Source organism: Oryctolagus cuniculus, chromosome 16, assembly GCF_051225735.1.
Source record: "Oryctolagus cuniculus isolate XC-2025 breed Fujian yellow rabbit chromosome 16, ASM5122573v1, whole genome shotgun sequence".
NCBI lineage: Eukaryota > Metazoa > Chordata > Mammalia > Lagomorpha > Leporidae > Oryctolagus > Oryctolagus cuniculus.
Window position 1 is genome coordinate 13,031,857 of NC_142882.1, and position 19,278 is coordinate 13,051,134.

General features: G+C 44.8%; 2 long non-coding RNA genes across 5 annotated transcripts; one reads left to right on the forward strand and one right to left on the reverse strand.

The window, feature by feature from the left end:
• Positions 1-7,229: 7,229 nt before the first annotated feature.
• LOC149121497 (uncharacterized) lies at positions 7,230-14,051 on the reverse strand. Of its 2 annotated transcripts, XR_016223269.1 has the most exons (4): positions 13,758-14,051; positions 8,964-9,099; positions 8,560-8,695; positions 7,230-7,931 (listed from the first exon to the last, which is right to left on the reverse strand). It is a non-coding gene; the product is annotated as an uncharacterized LOC149121497 (long non-coding RNA). The 2 variants fall into 2 exon arrangements; XR_016223268.1 differs by lacking the exon at positions 8,964-9,099 and having other exon boundaries at positions 13,758-14,048.
• LOC149121498 (uncharacterized) lies at positions 9,736-18,809 on the forward strand. Of its 3 annotated transcripts, XR_016223265.1 has the most exons (4): positions 9,736-10,079; positions 10,570-10,631; positions 13,492-13,595; positions 18,757-18,809. It is a non-coding gene; the product is annotated as an uncharacterized LOC149121498 (long non-coding RNA). The 3 variants fall into 3 exon arrangements; XR_016223267.1 differs by lacking the exon at positions 13,492-13,595 and having other exon boundaries at positions 18,757-18,798; XR_016223266.1 differs by lacking the exons at positions 13,492-13,595; positions 18,757-18,809 and adding an exon at positions 11,110-11,791.
• Positions 18,810-19,278: the final 469 nt, after the last annotated feature.

The following is a 19,278-nucleotide window of genomic DNA, read 5'->3' on the forward strand; positions in this document are numbered from 1 at the left end:
GCCAATAGGGACAAAACACACAGGCACAAACATGCAGTCACATGCAGTCACAATGATATTTAACACATACACACAACCTTGAACTTCCCAAGATGCTGACACTGTGTTTTCTGGCTTGAACATAAGAGTCTGGTTGTGTCTCTATCTGTAGACTTTCGGTGTAGACATTTATCCTCAGATAAGTTTGGTAGCTGCTGACCAACATATCAAGGGAAGTGTGCAGGGGGTGGAGTTTCAAGCAGAGAAAAAGCAGAGATGATGACATGTCAAGATCTCCCCAGCATAAAGTCAGAGACCAGTCTCAACTGAAATGGGGAGAACGTGGAGTAGATGCTATCTTCAGGGTCAGCCCTCGTCAGGGAGAACTGGTCTCTGTGTAGGGCACAGCCAATCCCAGGATTGCTGTTTTTTTCAGCCTACAGAATGCCCATGAGAGTCTGGTGATCCAGATAAGGAAACAGCTAAAAGCCAAAGGGAGAAATTTCTAAGTCAGTCACAGTGCTGAGACCTTGCCTTTGTGTCGCTGTGATCACAGCAGGTCAGACCTCTGTGTCCTTTTATTGCTTTATCCCTCTCCATAGGCCTATTATATAAAATGACATTGTCATTTATAAGTTGATGGTCTGCTGTGTTTCAGCTTAAACAGCGATTTCTTTTACTTTATATGAAAACATTTCTAGACTGTTTTGTGGTTTTTGAGAGGAAGAGAGAGAAGCATGGAAAGAGAGAAAGTTGAGAGACCAACCTTTTGCTGCTTCACCTCTCAGTGCACATAGTGGCTGAGCCTGGATTGAGGCAAGAGCCAGGAGGTAAGAAAAAAATAACTGACAGGGACCCAATAGCTCTGAGTCATTACCACTCATTCGGTACATTTCTTTTCTTGAGAATCTGGGGTCAGGAATCAGCCAAATTTCAAACCCAATTATTGTCATGTGGGACAGGGTCATAATAATTACTATATAAATGACTAACCAACAATGGTTTATAATTTGCTTACTTGACAATGTTGAAAGGGTGCTTCACTTTGGATTTTGTTTACAAAGTTATAATATGAAGAAATGCCTGAGAATAATAATTTAGGATCTCCTAGAACTGCTCTGGTTCTTTAAAGCTTTTAAAGAAATTGAGTTGGGGATACAGAGCATCTTTGGGATACTAGTAATGCTATGTTCTGAATTTGGGTGTTGATTATGAGTGTGATGCAATGATGAAAACTCATTTATCTGTAGACTTATGTGAATCTCTTAGTACGTATACTGTTTTTAAATACTTTCAACATGTTCCATAGCATAAATTGTTTTTTAAAATGTTCAATAGCAGATAACAAATCCTCCACACTCAGATAACTATTATAGATGTATATATGCCCAGTGAAGAATGAAAGAGCCCACTTTCCATCATACCTGATCATGCCAGTCTCAGCATGAAAACATGGTCATGTGGTACTGCAATAAAAATACCTGAGGATGCTAACAGGTGTTCAGTGAGTGTCCTGTTCTGGGAGATGTTTACCTGCCATGGAAGAATCCTAGGGTAAGCTGCATCTCCTGGAGATCCCTTTTCTATTTGCTCTGAAAGCATCTTATGGAGGGCATGGGCCACTGCATACACAGCATTGTAGATGAAATAGCTGGAGTCAGATATGATCAGCATGTCAATGCGTCCTGGGAAAAAGTCAAAAGAAGCAATTGGTGGGCAGACTCCAGTTGTTCCACAAAGTGACCCAGGAGGTAAGCAGTGAAAACCATGAAGCCATAGTTGACTGAGGAAGAAATCTTCTGGGTAGTGGGAAGGGTCCACTGTCTTGACAACATGTTTGAGGCCAGGGATTTCTCTCTTGTGGTGTGAAAATGAGAAGCCTCCATGGAAAGAAGTCAATATGTGTTGTGTCTCATGCACAACAATATCCCACTTAGCAGCCATGATCCACTGTTGCAGTTGATTTCTGAGAGGAGGAGCGTGGTGGGGGCAAGAGGTGAGGAGTCACCACACAGACCCTGGGAGTCGGGTGAAAGCGGGCTTGAGGCAAGCAGCCTGGAAACTCATTTATTTCAGTTGGAATATATGTAGAATCTCTGTTAATTAGTTTGCTTCTTTCTACTAAATTTGCTTCTTTCCTCCTTGTATTAGCTTTGTTACTACCACTCTCTAACTGCTGATAGAAACCTGCACATTTGATAGACACTGGATGATGACATGTGTGAGGAACATAATATTTCATGCATGCATGTGAAATGAGAATTGAACGCATATTTAAAATTTCACACATCATCTCTTCTCACCTCCTTCTGTTTCAAATTCTTCTCATGGAACCATACCTCCTTGAATTCAGTAGGCCATTTTATCATCTTTGCATTGATAACCAAGCCTTGGTAATGTGCACGCTTGGCAGGGAAACTCTCCAATTTTATCCAACAACTCAAGACCTAGAGGAAAATCCACACACTATGGACATTGTGGTGTGCAATACGGTGCCTTGATCATAAGAGGAATCTCCTTCCCCAGCACTGTTTTTTTTTAACCTTTATTTAATGAATATAGATTTCCAAAGTACAGCTTATGGATTACATTGGCTCCCCCCACCAATGACTTCCCTCCCACCCACAACCCTCCCCTTTCCCACTGTCTCTCCCCTTCCATTCTTATCTAGATTCATTTTCAATTTTCTTTATATACAGAAGATCAGTTTAGTATACATTAAGTAAAGATTTCAACAGTTTGCACCCACATAGAAACACAAAGTGAAAAATACTGTTTGAGTACTCGTTATAGCACTAAATCTCAATATACAGCACATTAAGGACAGAGATCCTACATGAGGAGTAAGTGCACAGTGACTCCTGTTGTTGACTTTACAAATTGACACTCCTGTTTATGGCATCAGTGATGTCTCTAATGCTCCAGTCATGAGTTTCCAAGGCTATGGAAGCCTTTTGAGTTCATCGACTCTTATCTTATTTAGACAAGGTCATAGTCAAAGTGGAAGTTCTCTCCTCTCTTCAGAGAAAGGTACCTCCTTCTTTGGAGACCTGTTCGTTCCACTGGGATCTCACTCACAGAGATCTTTCATTTAGGTCCTTTTTTTTGCCAGAGTGTTTGGGCTTTCCATGCCTGAAATACTCTCATGGGCTTTTCAGCCGAATCCGAATGCCTTTAGGGCTGATTCTGAGGCCAGAGCCCAGCACTGTTTGTAAATGGGCTTTTCCTTAGAAGATGCTGAAGCTGTAGGACAGGGATATTTGGAAAGAGAGTGAGAGCACTCAAATGAGAGGCAGGAAGTGCATGTGTACTCATCTGTCCTTATTATTTTTCCTTGACCTCCCTATCCTCAATGTTTCTTTTTGGTAGAAATTAGTTATTGTTTGTTTGTTTTTTGGTGGCCACCATGTAATAGGTTCAGATGGTGAGAAATGTTTGTCCATGAACCCTTCCAACAAGTTGGGAATTGACTTAACACAATCAAGATAGGTGTATGATGTAGTTCAAAGTTGGCTAGGGTATGGGCTATTTGCAAACATCCTAAAGATTTCGTTGCATCTTTATGGAAGCTAAACCTATTTTTTCAGTAACATAAGCAAATCATGGATGGATAAGTCACTATGATTTTTGGGTAGGTCACACATAGAGTGGTAGGTTTATTTTAAAATTCTATTTACATTCAATAATTCAAGCTCAATTTTGGTTCAGCAAATACAAATCGATCCATAGATTTTTCAGAATGCACAATTTCTGTTTAAAGACACCTTGTGTTACCTTGTAGGCCCAAACTTAAAAAAATGTGTACATTCTATAAATTTAAACCTATGTATACATACTACTTATGTTATGTTACATCTCTAATATAGGAGGATGTCATTTTCTTTTGATATCATAAGGATTACTGCATGCCCAAAAACAAAACTTCCAAATCTCCGCATGATATTACAACTATTCATAGTGTGAGCTAATCCTTATCTTCAGGGCTTATGATGCATAATATAGGGTATATTAGGTATACATCTTTGGGACCCTTAGACAAATTCATTGTAAATTACTCCAAATGATGGACTGTAAATAAAAGCACAGACTATTTCAAGTAATGTAACTACAAGAAAAAAATAATTAGATGTGAAATAAACTCTTGGCTATTTTTTTTTATATATAGCTATTTGTCTTTTTCCTAGACTTTAATCTCTTCGACTAATTTAACCTATATATCCCTTGAGTTACTAAATATATTCTACATATAATAAATGGGCCATCTTTTGCTTCTATCCCAGACCAAGTGTCCTAAGCAATCCCATTTTTATTTCCAAATCTCAAGTTCTCTGTTGGGAGAGGCTCAGTTTTACTTGAGTGGTCATGGCCTCCTGGACTCAAGTGGGAGAAATTTTCCTCACCCATGGAAATGATGGGGGAGCTGTTGATTCAATCATCAGGATTCTGTAATATTTTTGAGCGGGTTTCTGGAATGTCCTTGGGTATTTTTTGATGTGAATTCTCATACTTCAGAAAGGCATGTGGATGCAAATTCCTACTTTATTGTTTTTAAAGAAGCCATTTATTTCAGGAATACAAACTTCATGAATTTCATAAGTACAACTTTAGGAATATAGTGATTCTTCTCACCATACCTGCTCTCCCACCCACACGCCCAGACTCCCTCCTCCTTTTCCCACTCCCAGTCCCATTCTCCACTAATATTCACTTCCAATTAACTTTAACACAGAAGACCAACTCTGTAGTAAGTAAAGAGTTCAACAATTTGCATGAAAAAAAAAAAACTGTTCCTCAACAGTCGAGACAAGGGATGTTCAAATCTTCTACTTAATTCACTAAAATGAAATAAAACTTTGAGAACAGGTTTCACAGTTAAATCTCATTGAGGACAACTCATTGAGGACAGATGCCCTGCATGAGAAGTTAGTGCACAGTGACTCTTGTGGTTAATTCAACAATTAACACTCTTGTGTATGATGCCAGTCATTAACTGAGGCTCCTGACAAGAGCTGCCTAAGCTATGGAACTTTTTTAAAATGTTTTTTTATTTATTTTATTTGAAAGGCAGAGTTACAAAGAGGAGAGGCAGAGAGAAATAGGTCTTCCATCCACTGGTTCACACCCCAGATGGCTGCAATGGCCAGAGATGTGCCCATCCAAAGCCAGGAGTCAGGATCTTCTTCCAGGTCTCAAATGCAAGTGCAGGGGCTCAAAGACTTGGGCCAACTCCCACTGCTTTCCCAGGTCATGCAGAGAGCTGTATAGGAAATGGAGAAGCAGGGACTTGAAATTGCACCCATATGTGAGGCCAACACTGCTGGCAGTGGCTTTACGTACTACACCACAGAGTCGGCCCTTACGGAAGACTTTTGAATCCACAAACATCATCAGGATTTAGACAAGACAATAAACAAAGTAGAAGTTCTCTCCTCCCTTCAGAGAATAGTACCTCCTTTCTTGAAGACACCTTCTTTCCACTGGGGTTTCACCCACCGATGTCCTTCATGTAGGACACATTTTTGCAGTAGTGTCTTCACTTTCCATGCCTGAAATGCACATGTGGGCATTGTAGCCAGAACAGAATGCCTTGAGGGTTGTTTCTGAATTAAGAGTGCTACTTAAAGTGATTATCATTCTATGAGTCTGCTGTGTGGACTGCTTCCCATGTTGGAACAGTCTCTCCTTTTAAATCTATTATTATGATTATTATTATCATTACTAGACACTTAATCCTATTTCTATGAGCACTTTAACACTTAATCTTATCCATATGATTATTTTCATACTTAAGATTTTTTTTTACCACCCAACCTAAGGGGATTTGGTGCCCATGAATGTCTACTTCTTTGATGGTGATGATGATACTATGATGTATGCGATGTCCAAAGTTGTCAACATACATACATGAAACGTACTAAATTTGTATTACTATACATCAGGAAAGCTTGAAAAAGCCATTTTCCCCTCATGCTTAAAAATTTGGTCTCTTGTGTGTGAATGTTTCTGTCTTCTGACATTTCAGGGAACAAGGTGTGATCAAACATGAGAACTTTTTAAAAAAAGATTTATTTATTGATTTGAAAGTCAGAGCTCAAGACATATATATATATATATATAGAGAGAGAGAGATTGAGAGAGAGAGAGATCTTGCATCCATGGGTTCACTCCCCTAATGGTCTCTACAATAAGCAGCTGGGCCAGACTGATTCAAGGAGTCAGGAGTTTCTTCTGGGTCCCCTATGTGGGTGGCAGTGGCCCAAGCACTTGAGTCAGCTATCACTTTTCTTCCCAGGTTTATCAGCAGGGAGCTGGGTTAGAAATGAAGCAGTTGGGACTCGAACTGACTCCCATATGGGAAACCAGTGTCTGAGGTAGCAGCTTTACCTGCTTGGCCACCAAGCTGGTCCTGTGATGAAATTTTTAAACAGAATGTTCAAAACTGTGACATTTTGAAGCTCATGACCCTGATGTTGGAATTAGCCAACTACATATTCGTTAAAAAGATTTTGTTCTTCAGTAGATTGATATAGAAGAATTGTAAACAATGGTATCAATCAAAATAACAGAGGTGAAACTTGTCCAAAATTTCAAATGTACCAAATGCTACTGATTTGTTTACCTGAAAATACTTCAGAGGCTGACCCTGTGGCACAGTAGGTTAATTCTCTACCTGTAGTGCGCCAGCATCCAATATGGGCACTGGTTGGTGTCCCAGTTGCTCCTCTTCCAATCCAGCTATCTGAGAAGCCTGGGAAAGTAGTAAAAGATGGCTCAAGCACTTGGGCCCCTACACCAATGTGGGAGACCCAGAAGAAGCTCCTGGCTCCTGATTCAGATTGGCATAGCTCCAGCCACTGCGACCATTTGGGGAAAGAACCAGTGGATACAAGACCTTTCTCTCTGTCTCTCCCTCTCACTCTCTGTAACTCCACCTCTCAAAAAATGAATAAAAAATTTTAAAAGTGAAAATCATTCACATGGACATCAGAGGAAGAGAATGTCTTTGGAGCAGGGGCCATCATTTCCTTTAATGTTAAGTAATGGAAGAAGAAAAATGAGTAAGGCAATAATCCCTCAATAGATTACCGATGAAGATGGTGATGTAAAAATGAAAAAAAAAAAAAACTGTAAAGAGAAACTTAAACACTTTCTCAAGGGAAACTTATCATGTCCCCCACAAAAAGAGGCACAGTCCACACTTCCTTTCTATCAGAGTTTAATAAAGTACAGTTGGGGATTATTGGATCCATGAAGGGGGCCAAACTGGCATTACACACAAAGACCAACATGGAAAGCTCTTTCTTGGGGGCTCCCCCATCCCCACAGAGCCTGCACCACATGGCTGCCCCTTCTCTCCAGCTTCCCCATGTTCAGTCTCCCCTCCCCACCTTCTCTTCCTCTCTGATGATCTTGTCTGCCTGCAGGGCCTCAGCCAGTCTCCTCCTCAGCTCCTTCACTTTCCTTGTCTGCCTTTTGATGTCCTCAGGAGTTACCTGCCAGCTGGAGAGAGGCCAGGAGACACCCAGATCTGCTGGTGGAATCACCACTACCACCTTGGAGGATGGCTCAGGGGTAGGCTTGGGCCTGGACTGCAGACCCCCAGCACCAACCGGACCTGGGGATCTGCTTGGGATTGCTGGTGCTGTCATCTTCCAGGAGTTTGCAAATTCCAAAGTGGGTAAAGGCTCTCCCTCGTTGCTGCTGGCGCAGAGCCCCTGCAGTAGCCTGAGTGCACAGACCTGCTGGGGCTTCTCCAGGTACCCCTCTGTCAGCAAGTGTTGAACCACATTGCCCAGGTGGGCAGAGACTCGAGTGATCAGACTCTTGAAGATGCAGCTGGTCAGTCTGACTGGCTGTGCAGAGCCTTCTCTGGGTCTCGGCTTGGCCTTCAACACACGTGGTACTTGCTTCCTTTGCAAGGTCTCAGGAATAATCATTCTTCTCAGTCTCCCCTTGGAAAACAAAATCAAACTTGAGCAGAGTGGAAGACACAGACTTCCAGCTATGGAAGGGGTCCCAGGTGCCTCCACCTCCCCTTCTCCTGGTGGAAGCTGCCTCGCACTGTGCACCATTGTCATCCAAAAGGTTTGAGGCCAAGTGCATTGGAACCACAGGCGGTTTGAGGGGATGAGAACAAAAAGCTGTGTGTTTTAGGGTTTGTTTTTATTTGATAGCAGAGTGCCAGAGAGAGAAGGAGAGAGGGGGAGGATGGAAGATCATCTTTCACTAGCTCTTACTATTGTTCTATGTAACTCTTCCTTTGAAATAAATTAAGAAATATTTCAGAACAATCTGGTCTATGATCCCAAGAAAGTTCACATAATTAAGGGTAGATGACATTGATTGTCACTCAAAACCAGGGAGTGAAGCCCCATGTTTGAAGTTGTGGCCATGGTTGGAGTGAACCAGCACGTGGAGGGCTTCTCCCCCTCTCTTTCTCTCCCAATCTCTGCCTGTAACCCAGCCTTCCAAATAAATAACTAAATCTTTAGAAAAATCCTGTCAGTTACTGAGAGAAATTTAAGTAAAGAAAGAAGTACACCAGTGGACACTGGGTGGTCACAATAATTCTCAACTCACCAGGGAGGGCTGGCTTGGAGATGAGAATGACGCAGGTTCTCCCATGGTCACAAGTTTTGCCTGGCTGCCCTCAGAGTAGGATGCATACAGCCAGTGGATTCTTGGAAAATGCTGGATCTTTGCCTTCTGGCTGGTCCTTATAGAGGAAGACAATAGATAAGCAAAACAGTGGGAAATCCACAGCTACCGGGAAAAATGCAATTAATTCCCCCAGTCACAATCCCATCAGTGGATAAGCCACAGACCAAGGAAAAATATATATGGAAAACATATTTATATGTAAAAATCTAGAAAGTTTCCATACACAGAAATTTGCATATGCCATTGGTTTTAATAGGCTACAGGAGAAATTGTGCTGCTGTTGTGGCCCAGGGGAATAAGCCAGCCTGGAATCAGCCACATACCTTAGAGGCACAGGTTGGAGTCCTGGCTCCAGTGCTTCCAATCCTGCTCCCTGATGAGTATGGAAAAGGAGTAGAAAGCACCAGCGGATGCAAGATGGCTCTTTGGGTCTCCCTATCCCACTGCCACTTTGCCTTTCTAAATAAATAAGGAAGGAAGGAAACCAGTAGTAAATAGGAAAAAAAGGATGATTTCAAAAATCAAATCCTGTGGCTGGGGCTGTGGCATAGCAGGTAAAACCACTACCTGCAGTATCAGAATCCCATAGGGTCACTGGTTTTAGTCCTGGCTGCTCCACTTTTGACCCAGCACTTTGCTATGGCCTGCGAAGGCAATAGAGGATGGCCCAAGTCCTTGGGCCCTTGTACCCATGTGGGAGACCCAGTCGAAGTTCTTGGCTACTGGCTTCGGATCTGCACAGCTAAGGCTATGTAAACAACTGGGGTGTGAACAAGTGGATGAAGAATTTTTTTTCTCTCTCTCTGCCTCTCCATCTCCCTCTGTAAACTCTGAATTTCAAATAAATAAACTACTCTATAAAAATCAAATCCTGTAAAATTGCACAAGCGTTATTGGAAAAACAATCACATAAGGAGCAAGAGAATTGTTTAACAGAATTGCATACCATAGGCAGTTCTTACTGGATGGGATTTTAATCAGGGGAGGTTCTATTGGATTGACTTTCATTGATAGACTGCCAGCGGATCATTATTCTGATTGATTGAGTTCTGCCTAGCAAACCCTTCCCCCCATAAGCTCATCAGGCTGAGAATATGAGGAAGAAGCCAAGGCTACCATTCCTCCCTGGCTCTAACCCTGCCTCCCACACCTGGAGGCGTTCCCAGGAGCTCCCTCTGTCCAAGCTCACTCTGCCTGTGTGAGGCCGCAGGAACATCTCTCTAGCACTCAAGTTGCCTGGGGTACCAGCTGGGGGGCTGATCCCTCTGCCTCAGGTGAAGAGAAAGAGCAGTAGCCAATGGGAGATCTGCAGGAAGCAGACATCACCTGGGGTTGGCACAGACAGACCAGAGAATCTGTACCATGAGTGGCTGCTGGCGCCCAAGCAGCCCCAGTGACTCCTGCCCAGAAGGGACCAGCGGCCCTGTTGGAGACAGCAGGTATGTTGGAGGAGAGTGTCTAGGTGACAGATTGAGTGTGTGTGTGTGAGAGAGAGAGAGAGGGAGAGAGAGAGAGTGAGAGATAGAGAGAGAGAGAGATGCCTCGTAGGTTCCTGTCCCATGTCAGTGTGTGCTGAAGTGAGCACAGTTTCAGGGATGGGAACATCAGCCCCTGGGTCCAGTGATGCTCTTTTGTTCAGCCTGTGCTAAAGGATCTGCAGGTGGGACCCAGAATGCAGAACAGCAGAGCAGACTCCTTTTTAAGCTGAGTGGTTGGTATGGCCCCCAATTGATGTTGTAATATCCACATGGGCCTTGGCAGATCAGAAATCCCCACCCTCAGGGGAGAAGAGGGATTCAGGCAGCCCCAGTGTTGGGCGTTGAATCTGGGGGACTGGGATGGGCTCAGGGCTGCAGGGCTGCAAGGAGTTAGGGGCTTTGTGTAACAGGTCTCGCTGGTCTCAGCTGACTGAGTCCCATTCTCCTGCAGACCACACGGGACACAAGGCAACCTCCCCAAACGGCAGAGACTGCAGCAGGGTCCCAGGCCAGGTAAGGCATTTTCTATGCTCTCACCTGACTGCCCCCACTAGGAAAGGCTCCCCCTTCCAAGCCTGACTGGAATGGGGGAGGGACTTTCTCTAGGATGCCCAGGGCTGCAGCCACCTCCGTGGAGGGAGCAACTATGCCCCTCCACTGGGACTCCCGTGGGACAGCCGCCTCCCCTCGATGAACTCCGTGTTCCCCTAGGTGCAGAAGCTGCCCAGGAAGGGCAGCCGTTGTCCATGCCATGATGAAGCAGTACTCCATGCAGCCCTGAGTGTATGTCCTGGGGTCCACATGACTGATTGTGCTCCAGGGCCCAGGGAACGTCCCTTGGTGATCTTTTTGAGGGTTTCAGGAAAGTGACATTTTTGGGTGTCCACGGAGAGCTGGATTTGGGGGCTGAGTTTCAGGTAAGGACACAGCCACCTGTACCCTGTCAGCTGCTTTCTGACAAGCCCTAACTCCTGGCTTCTTCCCCATCTAGGGCTGAAGAGTGCCAGCACCCACATGATCTTGGTAGTCTTTGAAGTGGAACAGAGCTGCAATTCCACCTGGGAGCTGAGAGCCTGGTGCTGGGCTTTACAGAGAGCCCTGCAGCTCACATTGGGCCATGTGGTGGTGGTAGTGGTCCCTGAGCACATCCTGAGGCAGTAGAGGGCTCTGGTTCCCTGCCCAGGCCCCTGCATCCCGCTCAAAGTGCTGACCCCACCTGGAAGATCAACCTTGAAGATGGGTCTGTGGCTTACCTGGGAGCAGCTGATGTGTGTGCCACAGACAGACAGGGTGGCTGGTATTCTCCAAGGCCCCCAGCCACCATCAGCATGCCCAGCCAATGCAATGCCAGGAGCTGCTCCTCTCACTGTCCCAGCCCCCTCTTCCTCACACCTCGCTAAAGAGCTGCCGCAACTCTGGGCTACTCCCACATGTCCAAGCCTCAACTGGAGAGGCATCCTCTGCAGCTGAGTTCCAGTTGAGTCTCCATGACCTGGAACCCCTGGCCTGCTCTGCCCTCAGACCTCTGCCTCTGTCTCCCTCTCCCAGCTCAGGGCCCAGAACTTGCATCAAGGCCCACCCTAGGCCAGGCTGCAAGGTGCACAGATGTCTCTTCCAGCACTGATGCACTGGGGGCCCTCAGGCCCCACACAAACTGCAGACAAGCTGACAGCAAGACCATGGACACCTGCCCCTTCTGGGATTCCCCCATTCCTGACCTCAACCCCTTCTCTGTGAGGGGGACACTGTGGGTGTTTGGTGCTGTGCAGATATGCCATGTGCTCTCTCCAGACTGTCACCAGCTGGAGATGCTTGGGAGAGAAGTGGAGCTCTGTATTTGGTGTACTTGGAGGAAGGGGATTTTGCCAGAGTCCCTAGAGCTGTGCTGTGGAAGATGGTGTTTGTATCTCTTGTGATTTCTATAAATAAACTTAGGTATTCAAATTTTATATGGATATGCACTGGGTTCATGATATACATCCTAGATTTGAATTCAGAAGAAGAAGTTTAGTCAAATCTTTACAATTTGATATCCTATGTTTGTAATGATGCTACTTGGCTACTTTTGGTTGAACAAAATACAAAAATGAGTTCTGTGTTTGTTGTATTTATTTTCTTTCACAAGCACACATTTCAAAAGGCACATTATAGGCTGGAAGATGCCACCTTTGTTCAAGGCCACAGTGAACAGACAGGGAGGGTCGTTCTCAAGACAGTGATGTCCACTTCCAAGAATCAGAAGCTCAGGACCAGAGTTGTGGTGCAAGAGGTTAAGTCCATGGCTGTAGCACAGGCATTCAATATAAGCACTGGTTTGAGTCCCGGCTGTTCCATTTCTAATCCAGGTCCCTGCTAATGTGCCTTGGAAAACAGCAAAGGATGGCCCAAATCCTTGGGCCACTGCACCCATAAAGGAGACCTAGATGGATTTCCTGTCTCTTGGCTTCAGCCTGGGCCATCCCTATCCATTTCAGCCATTTGGGGAGGGAAACAGCAGATGAGAGATCTCTTTTTCTCCATCTCTCTATTTCTCTCTGTAATTCTGATGTCAAATAAATATACAAATATTAGATTTATGTATTTATTTGAGAGGTTGCATACAGAGTGTGGCAGACAGAGAGAATTTTCAACCCACTGGCTCACTTTCCAAATGGCCACAACAGATGGAGCTGGGCTGATCTGATACCAAGAGCCAGCAGCTTCTTTCTGGTCTCCTACATGGGTGCAGGGGCTGAATTACTTGGGCCAACTTCAGCCACTTTTCCAGACCATAGCAAAGAGCTGGATCCTAAGAGGAGCAGCTGGACTCGAACCGGCCCCCATATGGGATGCCAACCTTGCAGGTGGAGGCTTAACCCACTACCCCACAGTGCCAGCCCCAAGACATAAATCTTGAAAGAGAGAGAGAGAGAGAGAGAGAGAGAGAGAGAGAAAAGCTCACACCCTCCCTACCACACTCTTGCATACACACTCAGAAACATAATCTCAAAAGCATGTCCACAACTCCTACATAAGTTCAATTAAGGTGATCTTCATATCCCTCAGTATTTCTCAATGCCATGAGTCTTTTCCAGTCTTTTCTGGGCTGGGAGTTGTGGAGCATGCTTGATATGCACACTCCAATACTGGAGTAACTGAGTTCAAGTTCAGGCTCTACTCCATGTCTTTGTACCTTGGGAAGCAACAGGTGATAGCTCAAGTAGGTGGGTCCTGGCCACCTACGAGGTTACTGGGATTGAATTCCCAATACTTGGTCTGGCCTATCCCTACCCCATGATTGCATGCATTTGGGGATGAAACAGCAATTGGGATCTTGCTCTCTCTCAAATAAATAAAGTAAATCTTTTTCACCCCAAACATTCTTTCCTTTAAGGACATCCCAAGGTGGTCTGTTTGGACAATTAGGTGGAGTTCTAATCAGAAACTCACATAAGGTGATGAATTTATCTCTACTTCTCTGAGGAGTTCATACAAATTGTGAGTAACATTCTTTGTAATATTCTTTTCAAAAATCAAATTTAACAGTGTAAACATTCATAAACAATTATTTCAGGGAATGAATGATATAGTATAGCAAAATGTGAATATCACTACTATGAAATATTTTCTGGATAAAAGAGCAAATCTCTTCCAACTCACCAGGAAGCAGTGAGATTAGTGGATCAAGTGGTCAGCATATTCCTTCTAGAGCTGGTGTTAGGGCGTAGTAGTTTAAGCCTCTGCCTGAGATGCCGGCATCGCATATGGGCACTGATTCAAGAATCGGCTGCTCACCTTCTTCCCCAGTTCCCTGCTAATGCACCTGGGAAGGCAGCAGAAGACAGCCTCAGTGCTTGGGCCCCTCACCCATGTGGGAAACCCAGGTGAAGCTCTTAGCTCCTGGCTTCAGCCTGGCCCAGCCCCAGCTGTAGTGGCCATTTCGGGAGTAAACCAATGATTTGAAGACCTCTCTCTCTGTATCTCTTTATCTCTCTCTGTATCTCTCTCTCTGTGTCTCTCTGTCTCTCTCTCTCTGTGTCTCTCTGTCTCTCTCTCTCCCTCCCTCCATCCTCCTCCTTTTCTTCTCTCTTTAACTCTAACTTTCAAAGAAATAAAAAAAAATATTTTTAAGGAAACCAAGAAAAAAGTGTCCCTCTTTCTGTATTATCAATTCACTCACAAGAATCACCAGCTAGGACATCCAGTCCTGCAAATAAGAAAATCATCAAGAGAAACTACCACATGTGATTTAAACGTGACTCCTGCTTTCCACAAAATGTGGGAACAAAGCAGAACCTAGATGTACTGAGAATGAAGCTGCATAAAAATGAAGTCTGGGTCCAAAAATGTATAGTCACGTGAAACTGGAAACCAGCATGGGCCATGACCAAATATGATGGGGGTGCACTTTTCCATAAGTGTGCAGGCATTGTTGGTTCCTTCTTCCTCCTAAGCATCAGGCTCGTATACTAAGAGATACTGAGAACAGCCACATATCAGAGAAATTGATGATGGAAATGTGGCATCACATACACAGACACTGGGTCAAGAGAAGTATTCCTGGGGCCAGCACTGTGGCATAGTGGGCTAAGCCTCCACCTGTGGTGCCAGCATCCCACATTGATGCCAGTTTGTGTCCTGGCTGCTCCACTTCCAATTCAGGTTTCTGCTGATGGCCTGGGAAAGCAGTGGAAGATGGTCCTAGTGCTTGGGCTCCTGCACCTGATTGGGAGGCCTGGAAGAATCTTCTTCTTCGGATTGGTTCAGCTCTGGCTGTTGTGGCCATTTGGGGAATGAACCAGCAGATAAAAGTCCTTTAAATCTCTCTCTCTCTCTCTGCAATTCTACCTCTCAGATACATAAATCTTAAAAGAAATAGAGTAGGATTCCTTTTATTTAGAATGAAAAGACAAGGTCAGCAATGTGGCCCTGTGCACTAAGCTGCCACTGTGACAGACTGCCACTTTCTATGGCTGGCTCAAGTCCCAGTAGCTGGTTCAAGTCCCAGTTACTCTACTTTCCATCTAGCTTTCTGCTAATCACCCTGGGAAAGCAGCGGGTAATGGCCCAATTACCTGAGCCTGTGCCTTCTCTGTGGGAGATCAGGATGGAGATTCAGGCTTCCGACATCAGCCTGGCCCAGGCCTGGCCATTGAGGCCATTGGAGGAGTGAACCAGCAGATGGAAAATTTTGCTTGCTCTCTCTGTCTCTCCCTGTAAATCAGAATTTCAATTAATAAGTAAATAAATAAATCTTTTTTTTTACTTTTCTTTTTTTTTAAACTTTTATTTAATGAATATAAATTTCCAAAGTACGACTTATGGATTACAATGGCTTCCCCCCTCATAACGTCCCTCCCACCCACAACCCTCCCCTTTCCCACTCCCTCTCCCCTTCCATTCACATCAAGATTCATTTTCAATTATCTTAATATACAGAAGATCAGCTTAGTATACATTAAGTATGGATTTCAACAGTTTGCTCCCACACAGAAACATAAAGTGAAAAATAATAGATGATTTTTTTTTAATGATGATGAAATCAGAGCAGACCTATTGTCATGTTTAATCCCAGTGAGAGTCAAGTTGGGAATTGATAATTTCTTTTTCTTTTTTTTTTTACAGAGGATCAGTTTAGTATGCATTAAGTAAGGATTTTAAAGACATCATATCTGTAACTTCCTCAAACCCCCACCCACCCATCTTATAGGGGTTGAATAATATGATGTTTCCTTTTCTTGAGACTTAACAAATTCATTCAGGAAGGAAGGATTAACTTTGTGGATATTATGTTTTTATAACCATGATGAAATTTTAATTGCAAAAATGTAGATGTGGAGGGTTTATACTTTATTTTTATTTTCTGAAGATGTATTACTAACTCATTTTTCAAAAGATTTTTATTTATTTGAAAGTCAGAGTTACACATAGAGAAGAGGCAGAGAGAGAGAGAGAGAGAGAGAGAGAGAGAGAGAGAATCTTCCCTAGGTTCACTCCCTAGATGGCTGCAATGGTCAGAACTGTGCTGATCCAAAACCAGGTGCCAAGAGCTTCCTTCTGGTCTCCTATGTGGGTTTAGGGACCCAAGGACTTGGATCATCTTCTACCACTTTCCCAGGCCATACAAGAGAACTGGATTTGAAGTGGAGCAGCCAGGACTCGAACTGGAGCCAATATAGGATGCTGGCACTTTAAGCCAGGACGTTAACATGCTGTGCCACAGCACTGGCCCCGCTACTCATTATTTTTTGAAAATTTATTTGAAAGAGAAATGGTGAGAGGGAGAATTGGGGAGACAGGGAGAGACATGGCTACAATAGGCAGACCAGGGTCTGGACCAGCTCAGAACCCAATGCCCTGCAGACAGCTGTGGCATGGACCTAAACATTCAGCTACAACTTTCATCTCCCAAGGTCACATCAGCAAGAAGCTGGAAATGGGAGAAGAGCTAGGACTAGACCCCAAGCCTTCTATATTGGATACAGACATTCAAAATGGCTGATTTTCTTTTTTTTAAGATTTATTTATTTTATTTAGAGGCAGAGTAACAGAGCAGCAGAGAGAGAGAGGAATTCCCTCCATTGATCCACTTCCCAAATGGCTGCAATGGCAGGTGCTGGGCTCATCTGAAGCCAGGGGCCACAAGTTTCTTCCAGGTCTCCCACATGGGTCTGTGGCCCAAGGACTTGGGCCATCCTCCACTGCTTTCCCAGGCCATAGCAGAGAGTTGGATAAGAAGAGGAGTAGCCAATTCACAATAGCTAAGACATGGAGTCAACCAAAATGCCCATCAACATGAGACTGAATAAAGAAATTATAGTATATGTACTCTATAAAATACTATTCAGCAATAAAAAAAATGAAATCCAGTCATTTGCAACAAAATGGAGGAATCTGGAAAACACCATGCTGAATGAAATAAGCCAGTCCCAAAGGGACAAATATCATATGTTCTCCCGGATTGGTGACAACTAACTGAGCTCCTAAAAGGAAACCTGTTGAAGTGAAATGGACACTATGAAAAACAATGACTTGGTCAGCCCTTGTCCTGACTGTCAAGCAAAAATTTGCTATTTCATTCCTTTTAGTATTTTTTTTGTTCTACTTAATACCATTGGTTGAATGATAGAGTTAGAAACACGCCAGGGGATTCCAATTCAATCCCATCAAGGTGGCATATACCAATGCCATCTCACCATTCAAAGTCTAAATCCAGAGTGTGTTTCACAAATACAGAAGGACTGCATAAGAAACTTTAGTTCATCATACACACCAGGTATGTACACAGGTTTCACAAGAGTTAGAGGCCCCAGATAAACCTGACAATCCCAAACTGTCCAAATTCACCTTCAATAATTGCAAGATGTGTAAGGACTCACAGTGCTGCTATTTTGATTTTTTTCACAGTGTTCTATTATTTACAATTGGATTTTAGGTATTTACAATGGTGTCACCCAAAATTCTCATCCCATTGACAGTGAGGACACTGGAAATCACTGACACCCCAAATTCATCACTACCACTATTTATCTCTCCAGCACCTGTGGCAGATCTGAGAGCACCACACATCTGCAGTGTCCCCCGTGCATACTCGGGGGTGATGTCAGGGATGGGTGAATCCAGAAGGGGCAGGTGTCCATGGCCTTGATGTAAGCATCTCTGCAGTTTGTGTGGAGCCTGAGGGCTCCTGGTGCATCAGTGTTGGAAGAGACGTCTGTGTGCCTTGCAGCCTGGCCTGGGGCTGGCTTTGATGCAAGCTCTGGGCCCTGTGCTGGGAGAGGGAGGCAGAGGTCTGAGGAGAGAGCAGGCCAGGGGTTCCAGGCCATGGAGGCTCAACTGGAACTCAGCTGGCAGAGGATGCCTCTCTGGGTGAGGCTTGGGCATATGGGAGTAGCCCAGAGTGGCAGCAGCTCTGTAGCGAGGGGTGAGGAAGAGGGGGCTGGGGCAATGAGAGGAGCAGCTCCTGGCATTGCATTGCCTGGGCATGCCAACGGTGGCTGGGAGCCGTGGGGAGCAACAGCCTCCCTGTGTGCCTGTGGGACACACACAGCGACTGCTCCCTGGGAAACGGCAGATCCGTCTTCCATGCTGATCTCCCAGGTGGGGTCAGCACCTGTGAGCAGGAGCCAGCGGACCTGGGCAGGGAACCAGAGCCCCTCTGCTGCTGTCAGGACGTTCTCAGGGACCACCACGACCACCACATGGCCCAGTGTGAGCTGCAGGGCTGTCTGTGAGGCCAGCACTAGGCCCTCAGCTCCCAGGCAAAGCTGCAGCTCTGTTCCCGCTTCCAAGACCACCACGATCATCTGGGTGCTGGCCCTCTGCAGGAGCTGGGGGGAAAAGCCAGCAGTTAGGGCTTGTTGGGGAGCAGCAATCAGGGCACAGGGCAGGGGACAGCCCTACCTTCAACCCCAGCTTCCTCATCTAGCTCTGCATGTCCATCCAGAAATGTCACTCTCATGAAACCCTTAGGAAGCTAACCAATGGACATTCCCTGGGTCCTGGAGCCCAAGCAGTTGCGTGGGACCCCAAAACTTACCTTCGGGATTCCTTAGGACACCACTTCATCATGCCATGGCACAGCCATACCAGTGCAGCTTCTGCAGCTGTGGGAACACAGGAAAAGAAATCATGATTTTTTTTTCTTTTTCTGTAACAGGCAGACACTGATTTCTTGCTGTAATCAAGAGAGATGGAATGGCTGCTGCACCCGTGGACTTAAAGTAGAAAAAAAAAACAGAACTAAATGCTTCCAAAAGACTTGAATAAATATTTCTGAAAAGAAGTTTCACAGTGAACAGGTATATGAATAAATGCTCATCATCACTAATCATCAGAGAGTTGCAAACTGATGCTATAAAGAGATATCACCACACACATGTTAGAAGAGTTATTAGAAAAAAACATAAAAAGGGGGCTGGCAATGTAGCATAGCAGGTAAAGCTACTGCCTGTGACACTGGTATTCCATATAGGTGATAGTTTCAGATCTGACTGCTCCACTGATAATACACCTGCCTGCTAATGACCTGGGAAACCACAGAAGATGTTCCAAGTGCTTGAGCCCCTGAACACACATGGGAGAATTGAAAGAAGCTCCTGGCTCTTGGCTTTGGCTTGGTCAAGCCCTAGCTGTTGTGGCCATTAGGAGGAGTGAACCAGTGGATGGAAGATCTCTCTCT